The 21,412-nt window shown below is 36.0% G+C and overlaps 1 pseudogene; it reads left to right on the top strand.

Moving 5' to 3' along the window:
• The first annotated feature begins 17,706 nt into the window (after nucleotides 1-17,706).
• LOC150008781 (transcription factor BTF3-like) lies at nucleotides 17,707-18,329 on the top strand (annotated as a pseudogene).
• The last annotated feature ends 3,083 nt before the right edge of the window (nucleotides 18,330-21,412 follow it).

Here is a 21,412-nt window from a genome sequence, read left to right as displayed (position 1 = left end):
AATGGAAACATACCAGAGGAACTGCCAGAAATTAATAAAGAAGGCACAGATATTGCCCTGGCTTCTGTTGCTCAGTGGATTGAGTGCCAGCCTGCAAACCAAAGGGTTGCCAATTAGATTCCCAGTCAGGGCACATGCCTGGGTTTCATACCAAATCCCCCATTGGGGGCATGTGAAAAGCAACCACACATTGATGTTTTTCTCTCTCTGTTTCTCCCCCTTTCCTCTTTCTTTCTCTAAAAATAAATAAATGAAATCTTTAAAAAAAAAAACACAGATATTCATGGTTTCATCATGCTTATCTCCAGCCTCTTCTCACCTATTGCTTTGTATTTAAATCATATTAATAAATGTTCACTACTGTGCTTTCAATAGTCTATCTGCATTATTGTGTTTTTGAGAGTCAGGAATGGTGGATAATTTAATCAGGAGATGTGTCAATGATGAAATGCATTACTCCACTTAATACAATTACACTGACTAGAATCATGAACAAGGAAGAAAATTTTATTATCTTTAACAAGCCTCCTTTCAATGGAAATGCAGAAAATAAACAAAATGATGCATGAGTAAATAATACCAGTTCAAGTTGTGGTAGTCTATTAGAGAATAAAATAAGATAACGGCCATAAGAGGAAAAATGTTTTCATATTAAAAATTCAGGAGCATTCTTCTCTAACGAAGGGCCAAAATAAGAAGTTTGCATTGTATTTTAAGTGAAAGAAAAGAGGTTCAAATGCATTTGAGCAAAAGAATAAAGTGATGTATATTTTAAATATGATAGTACGCATGTGTAAAGTGAGAATCAGTTTGGACAGTATGACAGTAACTCAGGCAAGAATTTTTGTTGAATCCTGACGAATGGTGGCTGTCATGGTGGTAAAGAATGGTAGAAGTTTAGAATTGTTTTTGAAAATATTCATGAACCTACACATTCTGAGCCAAAGTATTTAAATTCATAATTATTTTTCTTCCAATTCATAATTATTTTTCTTCCCTTTTTAACCATTTCATTTAGATAGCAATTACTTAATACATGCATCTTTATTAAATTCCTTTAAAAATTTTAGGAGGTATTCTTTTAGTTTTTAACATCTTTTTCCTTTTTATTACTTTTTTGCAAGCTATTCTTCATATTTAATAAGTGACTGTGTTACTTGCAGCTTTGATTTCAGCCTACATCCTCTTCTAACTGGAAATAATCTTCTTGAGAACCCAAATATCAATAAGTTCCAGAGTTCCCATAGCTGCTAAAATATGTTTTATTTTTCACATTTCATATACCTATATCCAGATACCTATTCATGTTTTGCAGTTTCCAATGGTAATTTTCTATTTGTCACTATAAAGTGGTTCCCACACCCTTTCCCACAATACTTTGCAACCTGTAAAGCTGGAATATATGCACTCAAACACTGGATTTCCTTGCCCTCTGACTTCCTGATATGTTAGACCCATGGGAAGGACTGTGAGAAAGAGAAGACAAGAGAGAAAGATCAGGGTATCATTTCTGCAGACATGTCAGGATATTTATTTCTCCCTGCTCTGAAGAGGTTTGCCACAAGCTGAGTTCATTATGTTCATGGCTTCTGTGAGGCAGCCTCACTTCTGGGACTGTATCTCCAGCTGAATGTCAGTCAAGTGTCCTTCCCCTTCCCTACTTGGTCCATGAGATGAGGACTTTTTTTCTTCCTAATCCCTGGATGCTCTACCTTCACCATTAGTTCTATTAATCTTTTCTTTTATTTTTATTGTATTTTTTCCATTACCATTTAATCCCTTTATACCCCACAGTAAACACCGCACTGTTGTCTGTGTCCATGAGTCCTTTTACCTTTTTGATCAATCCATCCACCCCTTAACATCCCCTCTGGAGAATCCCCATAAGTTTCCATCAGAAATTATAAACTCCACTTACAACTATATATTGCAACTATATATTATGGTAAAAAATGATATATTTTAGATAATGCATTATTTATATTCATATATACCACACTACCCACTTATGCCACACATATTTATTAAATGAGAAAACTGATAGAATCATTTAATCCCTTGTAAATTTCCATTAATTCATATAGTATAAAATAAATAGTCTTTATCTCAGCATTTAAGATCCATTTTAACTTGATGGAAATCTATACAGTTTGTATAGCTTAGTAAAAAAACAAAAACATGTACTTTTAAGTAGAGCAGTTGTGGATTCAAAGAGCTGCAGATAGTTATTTTTCTAATGTGTAATTTGTGCACATAGAAGTTCTACATTTAATAACAAATGACTTTGTTGCTTTGGCATTGATGAAACTCTTGCACAAGTAATTGCATAAAAGGATTGTCTTAATTATACAAAAAAGTATATATAAATGTAATCTTAAGACTTCTTTCATTAGTTTGTTTGAAGAGCTAATCTGCTTGAAGAAGCAATTAAAATGCTTTCATTTTAAGTGTATATTAAATAAATCAAAATGATGTAAACATTCATTATGGATTTATTTTGATATTTGTTTTGCATAAATTACAGATATATGCATATTTTATTTTTAAATACCTAATAACATTTGATAATCAAGGCAAACAACCATGTGCTACTTACAAGTAATGATATTTAGCTAATAAAATGACTGCTTAATTGCCTGACTTATAAATAAACTAAAGAGATCCATTAGCAAAACTATTCTTATTTCTTTTGCCTATAAACTTCTTATCTCTTTAAGCATTGTTTCATTTAGAATTTATATTACTAATATGTTCATATTTCCATTGATATTACAATTTTCATATCAGTGTGATTGTATTTAAAAATATTTTAGATCATATGAGATACTGATTTTATTTTATTCTTAATTTTGGCCACTTACTCAAACTGCCAAAGAGGTATATTTTGGGTGTCCCAACAAAAAGTCAGAAGTTACCTGGGCACTCAATCTTAGCATGTGATCTAATTTCAAAATTAAATGTATATGTAATACAACTTATTGTTACCATTCTAGCCAAAAAGATAGATAGAAAAGTCTGCTGAGGTGGTTGGCACTGTATAAAGATGATGCCCTAAACTGAGGAATAATTTAGACTCTGTCTCTTCTCTTTTGCTTCTTGTGCTAAAGTAAAGATGTGGTAATGGACCCAAAGTGGCTATATTATAATAATCAGGGGGAGGAAAACTGATAAAAATTGTATATATAATTACAATAACATGATATTATTGAGTTATTAAAGTAACCCTGGAACTGTCTACCTCTAGGCTTTTTGTTATAAAAAATATATCATCACTTCATTGTTTAAGCCAGTACTAGTGAGGTGGTTCTGTTCCAGGCAGCTTGATACATCTTAATTGATATGTACTTATTACTTATCTATACATAGTTACCCATGTCATTTTTTTTTTATTTTCTCCTTTAGTAATTAGCTATTTGGAAGATTTTTATAACTATTTAAATAGATTGGAAGTTAATGTTTGATATGAAAGCACCAACAGTAATATTGTGAATCCTTTGAATATCATGATGCTTTTTGCTTTCCCCATTAGGTAGCAGCAATCCTATTCTTCTCATGATAACCAAGGTCAATAACACTTGCAGCATAGAAATTCATTTCTTTGCTTCTTGGTCCACTGGTATTAGGAGCAAAAAGTGACTGGGTGCTGGCTTTAGGTTAAAGTTCAGTGGAACCGAACTGCAGACTTGCCCATCCCTGGAAATCAAAACCTCTAGTTACTCAGAGCCAAAAGTTTTGAGAATGTAATCTCACATTTCTCAGGTGAATCATGGGGAAGGATGATGAGCAGATACCCTTCTCTTTCTACCCCTTGGTTGATAACACAATATCACACTCATCAGGGATACAGTACAATTTAATTAACTTAAAGAATATACTACATATAGAAAGATAGCACTCCAATCCCATAGTGCATCCAAAGAAGTCATCCATTGAGTCAACCTCTCAAGGAATAAGCTATTGTATGTTTCAACTTCTACCATCAAGAAAGAGGCACAGGACTTGGTTGACCTGCTTCAGTTTTGGATATGGTGCCTACCACTAAAGAAAATATTACTTCAACTAATGCTCTGGGTATTTAGAGGACTTTCAGACTTGAGTGGTGCCCAGATCAAAGCATAGCATTAAGACAAGCACAAGTTCTGATATAAATAGTATGCCACTTAGGCCATATAATTGAGAAAATTCTGTGGTGTTAAGGGACTTAATTGTATAAAAGATGCTGTATGAAGTTTCTGTCAACTTTAGCCAATCAGTCTCTACTATTGCAGAACTCTGTCTTTACCAATGACAGTGTCAAGTTCCCCAGGACATTTTCCTACACTCAGCTCTGGCCTATGGTGAAATGTCACTACTGAGTTTCTCAGTGACAATAGTTGTCCCTTCACTAGTGCATTCTTTATTACTTTAGTGAAAGGAGGATTCTCTTGGTTCTGCTAGAAATACGAGTAGGTTTTTCTAGACTTAACACACAGGGTGAGTCAAAAATAGGTTTATATTGTGAGTACATTAAACATAGATTTTACTCTTTATTACAACTTATTGTTATTTTCTATATGAATAATTATAAACCTACTTTTGGCTCACCTTATCTGAACTAGCATACCTGTATCTCTGAATATCTCCTTCAATGCTTTGTCAAGGCATTGGAAAAATCCACTGACTACAGGCCATCATTATCCCCAGATATCCTTACCAGAATGTTAAATAATGAAGAAAAGGAAAGGGCTCTGACACTAGACTTCAGCTTACTCAGGCTTATATTTCATCTTTGGGTCTACCACATTCAATGTCATTTCTAATGCATGTTACTCTAGTACCTTTCACTAATTATTAGCCAGTTATTTCAGATTATTTCAAGATTAGTCTCACCTTCTGGATCACATACAGTAATCCTTCAGTTATTCTCTGTTGAAATTTGGCCCAAGTTATGTATCTAGAGACAATTAGGAGCAATTATTTTAGATCTCGAGTAGGGCACATATTATCTTGCAACACATCATGTAAAGAATTTACTCATTCATGGTCAAAAGGAGGCTACTCCACCATTTCAGTGGGCTCAGAAATTCCAGCATTATCTGGGAATTGAGTTCTCAAGTATCTCAATGCAAGTGTCTTTATCCCAGATCGCATACTCTATCCATATCAATATCTTTATTTTAGCTTCAGAATCTTGCCAGTGCTTTATATGCAGACTTATGTGTAGCATCTCTCTTCTTACAATTAGGACTTGAGTATGAATTTGAAGACAGACATGTCTTTTGCTGCAGGAGACCAAAAAAATAATAATAATTCAATTTACTATTGCAACAAGAAATAAGTTCCCTAGTAATAATTTGATCATGGAGGCAAAAGACCTGTACTAAAAAAACTATACAACATTGAGGAAAGAAATTGAGGAAGATACAAGTAAGTGGAAAAATATATGATGATTAACATCATTAAAATGTCTACTATACTCCCCAAAGCAATCTGCACACCCAACATGATTACTGTTAAAATTACCATGGAATATTTCACAGATCTAGAACAAATATTCCAAAAATTTATATGGAACCAACAAAAGACCCCAAGCAGCCTCAACAATCTTGTGAAATAAGAACAAAGGTGGAGGTATCACAATAGCTGATATCAAACTATATTATAAGTCCACTGCAATCAAAACAGACTGGCATTGGAATAAAAACAGATATAATAGACCAATGAAACAGAACAGAGAGCCTATAAATAAACCCATGTCTTTATAGTCAATTGATATTTGACAAAGGTGGCAAGAGCATGCAATGGAGTAAAAACTGTCTCTTCAACAAATGGTTTTGGGAGAACTGAACTGGTACATGCACAAAAATAAAACTAGACCACCCACTTACACCATAAACCAGAATAAACTCAAAATGGATAAAATAGTTAAGTGTAAGTCACAAAACCATAAAGATCCTAGAAGAAAAAATAGGCAGTAAAATCTCAGATATCTCACACAGCAATATTTTTACCAATATATCTCTTCGGGCAATAGAAACAAAGGGGAAAATAAGCAAATAGGACTACATCAAATTGAAAAGTTTCTACACAGCTAAAGAAACCATCAGCAAGATGAAAAGAAAAGCCACTCTATGGGAGAATATTTTCACCATTGACACATTTGAGAAGGGTTTAATCTCCAAAATATACAAAGAACTAATACAACTCAATACAAGGACGATGGACAATTTAATTTACAGTGTAATAGAAGCTCTTTAGCTGTTGCTTGATGTTTGCATTAATAGCATCTGACCCATACTTACTATTTTCTTCCATCAGTACTCCAGTGGTACTTAATAACCAATAACCAAAGCCACAATCCTTATAATTAACATTGTCCCATATCTCTCCATTGCTAGAGATACTACAAAAATCATGGATCCCTTTCCACATTTGTTAACTCCCAGTTCATTATCTGAGAGACGTGGTAATTATGATGCTTCAGCCCACCAAGGGTTCTTACTACCCAGTTATCATGAACAATGTCATCCTTGTTGCCATCTGAATAATAAGATATTAAGTTCTCAAATCTTATCCAGAAAAACTGTTTCCAAAACTTATAGCTGTTGTATCTATTCTAGTTTAAGTTTTGTTAAAAACAGAACCTTCGGCAAGGAGGATTTAATGCAAGTATTTTTAATGAGAGAATATTCTTTACAAAAAAGTATTTTGGGAAAGAAGAAAGACAGCAAAGGAAAGGCAGATAATAGAATGTATCTTATTATCCAGTTGTCATCACAGGCAACACAAACTTAACACACTGAAGATCTCAGAGCCAGTGGAAAATATGAGCTTCAGAATGATCGCAGTGAAGGAGCAAGAAAGTTAGGCTAACTCTTATTAGGCATGAATCAAAAGTATGCTCTTTGGAGCTTACAGTTTTTTATGTAAATTACTATGTAAACGGACAGAGAAGATTATGGGATTCAAAATAAGTTTCAGGAAGATAAATAGGCTGGTAGTGCAAGTGTGGTTAGAATGCACTGAAAAGGCTAGAATGCACTGAAATGGCTAAGGCACAAATAAGAAAGGCAAGGCATCATAAGTGTCTGTTGCAGTCATATTCTGTCTGAATCTGTTCAGGTAGTCCTCTCTCTCTCTCTCTCTCTCTTTTTTTTTAACTGTATTTTCCCATTCTATCCTCTGTAATACCTATTGAACTCTCATGGAATCTATTATCTTATATGATATTGCAATTTAATTTTTATTTCTGAGATTTTTTTTCCTTCAATCATTTTCCTAAATTTTTATAATTTATGTTTCACATCCTCTGTTTTGAGACATCACCTCTTGTTTGCCTGAGTTTCTGTATTTGCTTTGAATTGTTTCATCATAACTCTAAGTGCTCCGTTAAGTTTTTAAATTCATGTTAAATTGTTGTGGCACAATATTTCTGTATTTCAAAATGGATTTTTTTGTGTTATTTTCTATTGTAAGGATTTGAAGTTTATTTAAAAATTTTAATTCAATTTTTATATGCATCTGCAATTCTATTGTAGATGGTTAATACTTAAGATAGTTAGATATTTTTGACTAGTTATTAGCAGAACTGTCTCATAATATTTTCTGCCACAGTTTTAATATGTAAGTTGAAGGTTTGTTTACTTCTGTTATATTTTCTATTCAACTTGTTTCAATATGGCTTATAGGTAGAGAAGTAGATAGATTCAGATCCAGATTTTATAATTAATTTAAAAATTATTTTAGTAAATTTATTTATTGAATTTATTTTTCATTTTCAAAATTTTTATTTAATCATTTTGACATTTTCTTCAGCTAGTCTGTCTTGCCCCTTGATTTTTAAATACTTTTTATTTGAAATAACTATAAATCCACAGGAAATTGTAAGCAATAATAGAGATCCCATGATTTTACCCAGTTCCCAACAATGGTAACATCTTATATAGCATCTTATATGTACATCAGTATAATATTATAATCAGCATGTATCACAAAAGGGCATTATCCATCAATATTTTGTAGACTTAAGCAGCTTTATATGCTATATGTGTGTATTTAGTTCTGTGTGAGTTCAAAACATGCAGATTTCTGTCACAATTGCCACAGTTATGATATAGAACAATTCCATCAAACAACAACTTCTGCTACTCATTTTTGCCATAGATATCTCCCTTCATCCCTAACCCCTGGAAAACAATCAATCTGTTCTTAATATCTATAAATTGTCATTGTAAGCTTGTTATGTGAATGGAATCATACAGCATGTAACCTTTGAGAATGGCTTTTATCACTATACATAACAAAATTGAGTTCCATCAAAACTATGTGGATATTGATAGCTGTTTCTTGTTATTATGGAATGATATTTTACTATATGTATTGTTTAACACAGTTTGTTAATTAATTTTATTTTTTATATATTGGAATATCACAGCATACTTATTTTGGGTCAACTTCATATTATAATATCATTTTTAACTATTGCAGTGAAAATTGTCTATTTATTCCATCTTCTAAACTCTCCCTCAATGGGGATTACAAACTCAAAGTTTTCAAACTCTATGAGATTTCTTTTAATCTAAAACAAAAAAATTCTTCATAGGTAGCATGACTACCTTATAAAAACAAAATGATACTAATTTTCCCCATCCTTTGTACTGATGATGTCATTTATTTTTCATATATATATCGTCGGCAGCCGTCCGTCTCGAGAGACGATGGTGTAGCTTCTTAAGAGTCTATCTGCACCGCCGAGCATGGCTGTGCAGTCCAACTCGGGAGTGACACGGTATCTGTCTCCTCCCGTGTTGAATCGACATCTTGTGATGACGCTGGAGTGTCCTCTCCAGCGAAGCTGAAGCTACAGAGCCTGGGCAGGGTGATATGGAGGGTCTGCTGTTGCCCATGCAGCAGACCCCCCCTCTCTTCGCAGCTGAAGGGTCCAAGGGAAAGACGGAGTCAATACAGCTTGGCTTCAGGTGCGCCGCAGGAGTTGCCGGTGTTGACTACAACGTCGAACCGCCTTAGGGACTCCGGCTCCGGATTTTCTGTCGGGGTTTACTCCCTTAGCCTTTCCCCTGAAGAGGTATGCCGCAAGGCAGCGGAGGTTTTTTGGAGTCAGAGTTTTCCTTCTCTGATGTGCCCTGAGTGGCTGGTCCGAGTGCAGTGGTGCCTACAATTAATTGATCACAGCCAGTTACAGATTTCATATATATATATACCCACACATATATTAGCACACATGTTACAAGCCTTGATTTCACTTATGTATAAGCATACATATTGTATATCACAAAGTATATATGTAAGTATATACAAGTGAATACATTGTTGCTATTTATATGAACAAATTTATTTGTTAGATGAAGAATAAAAAAGTAAAAGTTTTAATTTTACCTAAATGTATTCCATTGTAAATACTCCTCCATTTTTTATATAGATCTGGATTTCTTACCTATATTATTTTCTTCCCTCTAAAGAATTTCTTTCAAAGCCAGCCTACTGACAACAAATTTCTTCCATTTTTGTTTGTCTGAGGAAGTCTTCATTTCTCCTTCACTTTTGAAGGATACTTTTACAAGGTGCACAATTCTAGGTTGGTGGGCTTTTTTCATTTCTCACTCTGCCTTCTTTTAAAATATCTTACCTTCACTCTCTTATGACCAGCACATTCTTTGAGAAGTTAAATATAATTCTTACTTTTTTTCTCTATACTTAAAGTTCTTAATTTTTCCTGTGGCATCTTTTAGAAATTTTTCTTTATCTTTGACTTTCTGTAGCCTGATAATATGCTGTTGTTGTTCTTGCTGTTGTTTTGTATGTTTGGCATTTATCCCACTTGTTGTTCTTTGCATTTCCTTGATCTGTGGTTTGGTGTGTGACATTAATTTGGGAATATTCACAGTAATTATTGTTTCAAATATGTCTTCTGTTTTTTTTTTCTCTGGGTATTTTCATATATATGAAACAATATATGTATATATGTGTGTGTGTGTGTGTGTGTGTGTGTGTGTGTATATATATATATATATATATATATATATATAATACTTTTTATAGTTGTGCACAGTCCATGGATAGTCTATTCTGCCCCCCCCCCCATCTTGTCTTTTTTGCTTTTCTGTTTTGGAGGTCTCTATTGATATATCTTCTAGCTCTGAAATTAGTTCTTTAGCCCTGCCCAATATAATAATATGCTCATCAAAAGAAGCCTCTATTTCTTTTTTTAAAATTTAATTGTATTGTTTTTTCTATTACAGTTGTCCCATTTTTCCCCAATTGCCCCCCCAGCCCACCCCTCCTCCCACAGTCATTCCCACCCCATTGTCCATGGGGATATTTATACTAGTTCTTTTACTAAACCTTTCCCCTACTTACCCCCTTCGTGCCCTCCCCCACTTCCCCCTGATAACTGTTATTCTGTTCCTCGTTCAATTTTGTTCATTTGTTTGTGTTGTTCATTAGTTTCCTGTATTAGGTGATATCATATGGTATTTTGCTTTCTTTGCCTGGCTTATTTCACTAAGCATAATTCTCTCTACTTCCATCCACGCTGTCGCAAATGGCAGGAGTTCCTTTCTTTCTGCTACATAGTATTCCATTGTGTAAATGTATCACAGTTTTTTAATCTACTCATCTATAGATGGGCACTTAGGCTGTTTCCAGCACTTGGCTATTGTAAATAGTGCTGTTTCCAGTACTTGGCTTTTGTAAATAGTGCTGTTTCCAGCACTTGGATATTGTAAATAGTGCTGTTATGAACATAGCAGTGCATGTGTTCTTTTGAATTGAGGTTTCAGGATACTTTGGGTTTAATCCTAGCAATGGAATTGCTGGTTCAAAAGTACCCTCTGTATATCCTTCTTGGAGAAATGTTTGTTCAAGTCCTTTGCCCATTTTTTAATCAGGTTGTCTGTCTTCTTGGTGTTTAGATGTGTAAGTTCTTTATATATTTTGGAGATCAATCCCTTGTCTGAGGTATCATTGGCAAATATGTTTTCCATATGGTTGGCTCCCTTTTCTTCTTGCTGATGTTTTCTTTTGCTGAGCAGAAACTCTTCAGTTTGGTGTAGTACCATTTGTTTTTTCTTTCCTTTATTTCCCTTGCTTTAGGAGATGTATCAGTGAAAATATTGCCACATGGGGTACCTGAAATTATCTTGCCTATGTTTTCCTCTAGGACTTTTATGGTGTCACATCTTACATTGAAGTCTTTGATCCATCTTGAGTTTATTCTGTTGTGTGGTGTAAGTTGGTGGTCTAAGTTGGTGGCATGTCCCTTCCCAGTTCTCCCAGCACCATTTGTTGAAGGGGCTCTTCTCACTCCGTTTTATGTTCCTTCCCTCTTTGTTGAATATTAGTTGACCATTAAACTGGGGTATATTTTTGGGTTCTCTATTCTGATCCATTGATCTATACATCTGATCTTATACAAGTACCAGGCTGTTTTGATTACAGTGGCTTTGTAGTATAGTTTGATGTCAGTTATTGTGATTTCTCCTACTGTGTTCTTAGTCCTCAATATTGCTGTGCATATTTGGGCTCTTATTTTTGGTTCCATATAAATTTATGAAGTATTTGTTCTAAGTCTGTGATATATGTCACTGATATTTTAATAGGGATTGCATTCTGTAAATTGCTATGGGTAGTATCAACATTTTAATGATGTTTATTCTTCCCATCCATGAATATGGTATATGTTCTCATTTATTTGTATTTTCCTTAATTTCTTTCTTCAGTATTATGTAGTTTTACAAGTAGTGGTATTTTGTCTCTTTGGTTAAGTTTATTCCTAGGTACTTTATTTTTCTTGTTGCTATAGTAAATGAAAAAAATTTTTTCTAGTTTGTATCTCTGATATTTTATTGTTGGTGTACAGAAATTCTTTCAATTTCAGAATATTGCCTTTGTACCCTGCTATTTTGCTAAATTCACTTATTTGGCCGAGTAGTTTTTTCGTGGAGTCTATAGGGTTTTCTATGTACACTATCATGTCATCTGCAAATAATGATAGTTTTACTTCCTCTTTTCCTATTTGAATTCCTTTTCTTTCTTTCTTTTTAAAAAAATATGTTTTATTGATTATGCTATTACAGTTGTCCCAATTTCTTTTCCCTCTGGTCCCCTCCACCCAGGGACCTCTCTCCCTCTAGTATCCTCGCCCTTTATTCCATGCCCATTCGTTGTGCATACAGTTCTTCTCGACCTCTCCCTGTCTACTCCACTGCCTCCTACTATGCTTCTTAATTCCTGCATCATCTCCCTCCCTTACTCCCCTTACCCTCCCTGCTGACCTCTCCCCTAGATGATCCCCATACCTATAATTATTTTTCCACTCCCATTGCCTACTTAATTTGCCTTTGTTTCAATTCGCTAGCTTCTGTTGTTAGTTGTTGTGATACAGTTTTCATTTTAATGTTCATAGTTTTGATCCTCTTTCTTCTAAATGAGTCACTTTAACATCTCATATAACAGTGGATTGGATCTGATGAACTCCTTCAGTTTTACTTTGTCCTGGAACCACTTTCTCTGCCCTTCTCTTCTGAATGACAGCTTCGCTGGAAAGAGTAATCATGACTATAGGTTTTTGATTTTCATTACTTTGAATATTTCTTGCCAGTCCCTTCTTGCCTGCAGAGTCTCCTTTGAGAAATCAGCTGAAAGTCTAATTGGGACCCCTTTGTACATAATTCTCTTCTTCTCTCTTGCTGCTTTTAAGATTCTCTTTTTATCTTTAATTTTTGACATTTTGATTATAATGTGTCTTGGTGTGGTTCTCCCTGGGTCCTGTTTATTTGGAATTCTCTGTACTTGCTGTATCTGTAAGTCTATTTCCTTCCCCAAGTTAGGGAAGTTTTTCTTCCTTATTTTTTCACATATTTTTTCAATTTCTAGTTCTTATTCTTCACCTTCTGGCAACACTATAATTCAAATGTTTGCTCTCTTATATTTGTCCCAGATGTTTCTGAGTTTCTCTTCATTTTCCTCACTTTTTGTTTCCTCGTTCTGCACTGGTTGACTGTTTGTTCCTTCCCTATGTTTCGATTTGTTGATTTGATTCCTGGTTTTTCTTCCCTCACCACTGGTTTCATATGTATGTGTTTTTGTTCCTTTCAGCAGGACTAGCCTTCATTCCTTCCCTGTCTTGTTTAAAATCTGCTGTTATGTCTGTAAGCATTCTTATAACCAAAGTTCTGAACTGTGCCTAAGAAAGATTTCCTATCCGCTGATCTATTAGATCAGATATTTGCTGTCTGGTCAGCTGCGTGACTGGGATCTCTATCATGATCTCTACCATCCTGAGAGTTTTGTGTTTACCTTTGCTTCCTGGGCGGGGCTGTCACACCTCCTACATTATAGGGGGCAGAGCCCTGTGCACTCGTCACTACTAGGCGACCCCTCTCACCACGCTATGGCATTTTATGTTTGGGGGCAGGGGTTCAAGATGGATTCTTGCTGTTTACTCTCCACTGAGAGATCGGGGGTTCTTGGTCCATCCCCACCCACTTTGACCTTCACAGTCTGAGGCAATGGAGGTCTGCCTTCCCCAATGTTGGAATCATGAGTGGATGGGTCTGGTCTGCAGCTGAGGGTGCTCCCCAGATTCTTCTTGCCTACCCTTAAATACAGGTGTCTGTGCTTACCGCCATCCTGCTACCGTAACCACAGCTACTGCTGCCAACACAGCTTCACCTCTTCACCCTTGCTTTGCCCCTCCTACCCATCCAGACAAGCACCAGTAGTTTATAACTTCATACGTTGGACTTTCATGTAGCTTTATTTTCTGGAACACCTGGTTATTTCTGGTTTTTTGAAGTTGTAGTCCTTTTAAGTTGTGGAGGGAGATGGAGCTTGTCAGTCTAGGCCTCCATCTTGGCCAGAATTCTGAATGCCTTTTATTTATTTTTCTTGTCTGATTGCTGTGGCTAGAACTTCCAACACTGTGTTGAATTGGTGTGGAAAGAGTGGACATCCTTCTCTTGTTCCTGATCTCAGGAGAAATGCTTTCAGTTTTTGTTCATTGAGTATGATGTTGGCTTCAGGTTTTTTACATATGGTCTTTAGTATGTTGAGGTATGCTCTATTCCCATTTTTCTGATTGTTTTCATCTTAAATGGGTATTGTACTTTATCAAATGCTTTTTCAGTATCTATTGATATGACCTTGTGGTTTTTGTTTTTCATTTTGTTTATGTGCTGTATTACATTTATTAATTTGCAAATATTAAACCATTCCAGCATCCCGGGGATGAATCCCACTTGATCATGGTGTATGATCTTTTTAATGTGTTCCTGGATCCAGTTTGCCAATATTTTGTTGAAGATTATAGCATCTATGTTCATCATATTGGCCTGTAGTTTTCTTTCTTTGTTGTGTCTTGACCTGGTTTTGCAATTAGAGTAATACCTGCTTCATAGTGAGAATTTGGGAGTTTCCTCTTGGATTTTTTGAAATAGTTTGAAAAGGGTAGGCATTAGTTTTTCTCTAAATGTTTTGTAAAATTTGGCTGTAAAGCCATCAGGTCCAGGGCTTTTGTGTGCCGGAAGTTTTTGATTACTGCTTCAATTTCACTCTTTGTCGTTAGTGTATTCAGGCTTTCTGCTTCTTCTTCCTTTAGTTTTGGGAGATTATATGTCTTTAAAAATGTGTCTATTTTATATTGGTTGTCAAGTTTCCTGCCATACAGTTGTTTCTAGTAATTTCTTACAATCCTTTGTATTTCTGTGATATTGGTTGTGATTTCTCCTCTTTCATTTCTGATTTTGTTTATTTGGGTCCTCTCTCTTTGTTTTCTTGATGAGCCTTGCTGAAGGCTTGTCAATTTTTTTATTTCTTCAAGGAACCAGCTCCAAGTTTTACTGATTTTTTGAATTGTTTGCTTAGTCTCTATGTCTTTTAATTCTGCTCTGATCTTGATGATTTCCTTCCTTCTACTCTCTCTGGGCTTTGTTTGTTTTTGCCTTTCTAGTTCTTTTAGTTGTAGATTTAGATTTTTTATTTGGGATTTTTCTATCCTTTTTAGGTAGGCTTGTATTGCTATGTACTTTCCTCTCAGGACTGATTTTGCTGTGTCCCAAAGGTTTGGGGCTGTTGTGTGCTCATTATTATTAGTTTCCAGAAACTTCTTGATTTCTTCCTTGATATTATTGTTAACCCATTCATTATTTAATATCTAGTTGTTCATTCTCCACGAGTTTAAATGTCCTTGAGTTTATTCCTTGAGGTTGATTTCTAGTTTCAAAGCATTGTGATCTGAGAAGATGCTTGATATAATTTCAATTTTTTTGAATGTTGATGCTTGTTTTGTGTCCTACCATGTGGTCTATCTTTGAAAATGTTTCATGTTCACTTGAAAAGAATGTATGTTTTGCTTCTTTGGTGTGAAATGTTCTATATATCAATTAAGTCCATTTGATCTAGAGTGTTGTTTAATGCCTAAATATTCTTGGTGTTTCTTTGCTTCGAAAATCTGTCCATTGTTGAAAATGGGGTGTTAAAATCTCCTACTATTAGTGTGTTGCTAATATCCTTCTTGTAGTCTTCCAATATTTTCCTTATTTATTTGGGTGCTCCTGTGTTGGGTGCATATATGTTTACCAAGATTATATTATCTTGATGGATTGTTACATTAAGTATCATGAAATGCCCTTCTTTGTCTCTTTTTATCACCTTTCTGTAAAATCTGTTTTGTCTGAGATAAGTATTGCTACACCAGCTTTATTTATTTATTTTTTTCATGTTTATTTGCTTGGAATACTTTTTTCCATTCCTTCACTTTTAGTTTGTGTATATCTTTTGTTTTGAGGTGTGTCTCTTGTAGACAGAATATATATGGGTCATGTTTTCATACCTATTCCACTACCCTATGTCTTTTTATTGGAGCACTTAACCCATTTACATTTAAGTTTATTATTGACTGGTATTTAGTCATTTCTCTTTGTACCTGTATTCATCTCCCTCTATCTTTTTCTTCTTTTTCTTAAAAATTCCCTTTAGCATCTCTTGCAATACTGGTTTAGTGGAGATGTATTCTTTTAGTCTTCCTTTGTCTGAGAAACTCCTTATTTCACCTCCGTTTTGAATGAGACCCTTGCTGGGTAGAGTAGTCTCAGTTGTAGGCCCTTGTTTTTCATTGCTTGAAATATTTTCTTTTTGCCATTCTTTCTGGCTTGTTGTGTTTCTTTTGAGAAATCAGTTGATAGTCTTATCAGAGCTCCCTTGTATGTTGTTTGTTGTTTTTCTCTTCCTGCCTTTAGGATTCACTCTTCATCTTTGAATGTTGCCATTTTAATTATTATGTGCCTCAGAATGGGCCTTTTTGGGTTCATCTTCATTGAAACCCTCTGTGCTTCCTGGACTTGTGTGACTTTTTCTCTCATCAAGTTAGGTAAATTTTCTGTCATTACTTCTTCAATCAGGTTTTCTATTCCTTGCTTCTCTTCTTCTCCTTCTTGTACCCCTATGATATGGATATTGGTTCATTTCATGTTGTCCTGCAGTTCTCTTAAACCCTCTTCATTCTTTTTAAATCTTTTTTTCATTTTGTTGTAGTGTCTGGTAATTTTTTTCTTCGTTGTCCTCTAGCTTACTGATCTGATCCTCTGCTTTGTTTAGCATGATTTTGATTGCTTCTACTGTGTTCTTCAGTTCAGAAATTGTATTATTCATTTATTCCTGGCTCTTAACGATAGTTTCTATGTCATTTTTATGCTGGTGTAGTTCTCCGTAAGTTCCTTGTAGGTTCCCTGGAGTTCTTCGTAGTTTCCTTGGAGTTCTTTGTAGTTCCCCTGGAATTTGTTGTAGTTTTCTTTGAGTTTGTCAAGTTCGTTGAGCTTCCTTATAACCATTCTTTTGAATTCCATGTCTGATAGTTTGCTTACCTCTGTTTCATCTAGAACTCTTTCTGGGGATTCCTCTTTTCCTTTCATTGAGAGGTTGTTTCTGTGTCTCCTCATGTTGGATGCTGCTTCTTGTTTTGTTTGTTTGTTTGTTTTGTTTTGTTTTTTTAGATTTGTCTGCTTTGATTTCCCACTTTCGTGGTATGGGATTCTGTATAGGAGACCTGGAAGAATTCAGTGGTGCAGTCTCTTTTCTCTCCTGAGCTTGATGTTCTTGGGACACCCTTCATACCATTTGTTTAAGCTGTCTGGTTGTATTTCAGTTACTCTTTGGTGGAAACTTCCTCTGGCTAGTTGATTGAGAGTCACTCTGCCTACCACATCTTGAGTTCTTTTGTGGAGATGCTGTTAGAACATAAAAACACAACCCAGGCAAGAAACCCACACCCTTAAAAATATCTGCTACCCACAATCACACTAGCAACAGCAAATGAGCCAGTATTAATACAGTTGTAAAGAGCTTAAAACTATTATACTATAGGAAAAACAGATAAAAGTTATTTTAAGTGAAAGAAAGATGATTTTTGAGAGGGAAGATAGTAGAATAATAATAGCAAGTAGGGTCAAGGCTATGTTAGACAGTAAGTAATATTTACATTGTATGTTGAAAAAGGGAGGAAAGAATGCAGAATAAAGTGAGAAAGTGAAAGTGTATAGTATTAGCTTTATACAGAAGTTATATGTTATATGTTTAGTGCAAGAGGGAGGATAGCTTCTAACTGCCATCTTGCATCCCTGCATGTGCGTGCTTATTTTCAGCTGGTTTGCCAAAGACCCCCCTGAGCACCAACCCTAGTCCCTCATGCGGCCCCGTTTTCTCTCCAACAAGATGAGAGAAACTATCATGAACCAAAGAAACTCGCCAAACTGCAGGCACAAGTGCGCATAGGTCGGAAAGGTACTGCTCGTAGGAAGAAGAAGGTGGTTCACAGAACAGCTACAGCAGATGATAAAAAACATCAGTTCTCCTTAAAGAAGTTGGGAGTAAAGAACATCTCTGTCATTGAAGAGGTAAATATGTTCACAAACCAAGGAACAGTGATCCGCTTTAACAACCCTAAAGTTCAGGCATCTCTGGCAGCGAACATGTTCACCACCACAGGCCACGCTGAGACAAAGCAGCTGACAGAAATGCTGCCCAGCATCTTAAATCAGCTTGGTGCAGACAGTCTGACCAGTTTAAGGAGACCAGCTGAAGCTCTGCCCAAACAATCTGTGGATGGAAAAGCACCACTTGCTACAGGAGAGGATGATTATGACGAAGTTCCAGATCTTGTGGAGAATTTTGATGAGGCTTCCAAGAATGAAGCAAACTGAATTGAGTCAACTTCTGAAGAAGATAAACTTGAAGAAGTTACTGGGAGCTGCTATTTTATAATATGACTGCTTTTTCAAATTTTGTTTATGGATCTGATAAAATCTAGATCTCTAATATTTTTAAGCCCTAGTCCCTTGGACACTGCAGCTCATTTCATTTTTTGCTTATACACAAATCATTCTTTGCAGCAAATTAAGCTGAAGAAGCCTGGGAATAAAGTTTGAAACCAAGATTAATAAAGTTCTTTGCCTAGTTAAAAAAAAAAAAAAAGAGGGAAGATAAACACAACAGACAAACAAAAAGAAATAAATTAAATAAGAAGAATAGAGGGAGAGAAGGTAGGAAACATAATAAAGAAAGAGTTTTCACCCAGTACAACCCTTGGGTGCTGTCTTCTTTTTCTGGATCCACCCTGGTCAAAATTCCATGGGTTTCAAATCTTTTTTTCTGGCTGGCTGTTTGTGAGGAGATCTAGCTGGATTCTGAGGTTGCTATTCTCTCACTTTTGGGTCTGCTGCAGCTCGCTGCTGTGGGCCGCACTGAGTTGAGTCCCCACCTCGGTCCTGTGGCACCCTCCAGCACTCCTCAGGCTTGTCTAGCAATGCTACTCTGCTGGCGAGCCAATGCACATACCCATAGTCCCTGCCCAGCCTCAGGTCCTGTCTCCAGTCCTCTTCCAAAAAAGTCTCTGTGTTGCCTCCAAGCTGCAGCACCAGCCTGTGTCCCTACCTGGGCTCCCTATTGAGTCTGGAGTTTTGCCACAGCTTTCACGTATGGGTCCATCTCCATGGTTCAGTTCTGCATTTTTGTTTGGTGGAGGCTTGGTGCGTGTGGGCACAGTGTTGCCCGCCCTGGGTCCCCATCAAGTCTGAGGTTTTGTTGCAGCTTTCCCATGTGGGCCCCTCTCTGCAACTCAGTCCTGTGTTTTTGTTTGGTGGAGCCTTGATGTGAGTGCCCCTGAGCACAGTGTTGCCAGCCCAGTGTTGCCAACCCAAGGAGTCCCCACCTTGACTCAGTTTATACAGTTTCTCATAGTCCAGGCTATTCTCTGTCTTCCCACACTTCTGGCTGTTTCAACCAAACCTTCTTGCTGACTCTCTCTGGGACTTTGCTGGTCAGGGTGCCTATGGCAGTTGGAAGTTTCCAAGTATATCTTGGTTAATGTGCCATTCAGCAGCTGTCCCTTTTGGGTGCAGTGCTGCGGAGGCACTGGGCTAGGAAGCCCAACTACCCTGCTTGCAGAGCATGGGCCGAGCTTTCTGCCCTCTTTCACGCCATTGACATACTCCTGTCCCTGTTTGCCCTATCTGAAATCCACACTCACCCACTCCACTCCATGTTTGTACTCCAAGTTCTTCCATGATGGGAGCAAGTAGACAACACTGCTACCTAGGTGGCTGCCATCTTTTTTCCTTTATTTCTGTTACAGTGTTTTTTATCTTTCCTTGAATTTTTGGTTTTAGTTATTTTTCCTATAATTTTTGGATTTTGGTTCTTTCCTTGAATTTTCATCTTTCTGCTTACATTGCCCATCTGTTCCTTCACACTGGCTACTTTATCCAGTAGAACCCTTGGTATATGGATCATGATTGTTTTAAATTCCTAATCAGATAATTTCAACATCATTGTCATGTCTGATCTTATGTTTACCATGTCTTTTCAAGTTATATTTGTTACCTTTTGGTATTCCTTGTAATTTTTCTTAACAACCAGTTGTGAGGTCCTAAGTAAAAGTATCTGTTGTACATAGGCCTTTACTAATGTGGTGGTAAAGTTGGTAAGGGTAATGTCCCATAGTCCTATGGTTAAGTCTCAGTCATTTAGTGAGCTCTGCCTTTGGGATACAAATTTCACAAGTATTTCTTAGTTCTCCCTACTCTACTTTTAATGGGACAGAATAGTTTGTGTGGTCTAGAGCTGTGAATTTCTCTTCCCATAGGCCAAGCAGGCTCTGATAAAACATCAGCAGTTTAAGCTCTGGTTAAATAATTTATCCTAAGGGCAGACCTTATTAAGAACAAAGTGCTACAGATTATTTCAAATCTTCCCAGAAACATGAAGAGATATTCCCTAAATATTTATTGGGAAGAACTAGTCCAGCTCATGGAGGTGAAACTCACAAATGTGTGAAAATTGTGGGGATCCTCTATGATCACAACTTTATGAAGTTTTCAACTTTCAGACTTGCCTACTGTGAGCCTCCAGTGATTCAGCAATTACAGTTTAGGTTTTCCTCCTCTAGAAACCAAACACAACTGTGTTTTTGAACTGGATGTTGCTATGGCATACCCGTGTACTTTTGGTGTTGGAGCATTCCTACATGGTAATTTTGGTAGTTTTATGTTGGTCATGTTCAACCTGTAATGCTCAATCTTTGGATATCAACTGTTTCAGTTATATTAGTTTCTAAGTTTTAAGGTTGTACAAAGAGAAATTATGTTGAATAATTAAAGAAATAAATCCAAAAATCAACATGTATTCCCAAAAACTTAATTTCTCTTAAAGTAACATTTTTTTATGTAAACAGTGCTATATGTAAGGCAGGCAGTTAGTGTTCTAAATAAAATGTTAGAAAAATCAAACAAAGTTGGTGGTAGGGATATATAAAAAGGGGAAGTGGTAGCTTTGACCAGATCAGGGGCATGAGAAATGTGCATTGCTGACAGTGTGTCATCTTTTTTTCTCCAAAGACTCACCTTCTCTCCAAAACACGCCCTTCTGTAATGTGAAGTAGTTGCCAATTCTCCTCAAAACACAGGATGAAGACAACACTGCTTCACTAAACTGAACAATTTGTCATTTGTCGTATGTGAACATTCTGCTATTTGATTATGCTGCTAGAGATCACAGATCAAGCAAAAGAGAGAAGGATCATGTTTTTGGAAATTGAGGTTGAGACCAGTTTATAGGGAGAGCTGATTGTAAGAAATAAGAGTTTAATTCTGTAGGCAATGGGGCATCATTGATTATTTTTTGAGCCAGGGATTAAACTAATCTAATTGTACTTCGAGAGAAAGGCTTAGGAAGAACTGTGGAATTGATTAGAGAAAAATGACTGAAAGCTACAGAGCCTGTTAGCAGCTGTTTCATATTTTTTAAAGTTTACAAAATATACATCTCTCATAGTGAGAAGCAGTTAAATATAAACACAAAATACAAGTTTAATTCATATCAAATATGCTTCAAATAGATGATATGTAAATATATTCGAGAACAC

The sequence above is a fragment of the Furipterus horrens genome, unplaced genomic scaffold (genome assembly GCF_987537825.1).
Source record: "Furipterus horrens unplaced genomic scaffold, mFurHor1.1.pri manual_scaffold_5, whole genome shotgun sequence".
In the NCBI taxonomy this organism is placed as follows: domain Eukaryota; kingdom Metazoa; phylum Chordata; class Mammalia; order Chiroptera; family Furipteridae; genus Furipterus; species Furipterus horrens.
The sequence above is the reverse complement of the archived record's forward strand: the minus strand, read 5'-3'. Positions and strand labels throughout refer to the sequence as shown.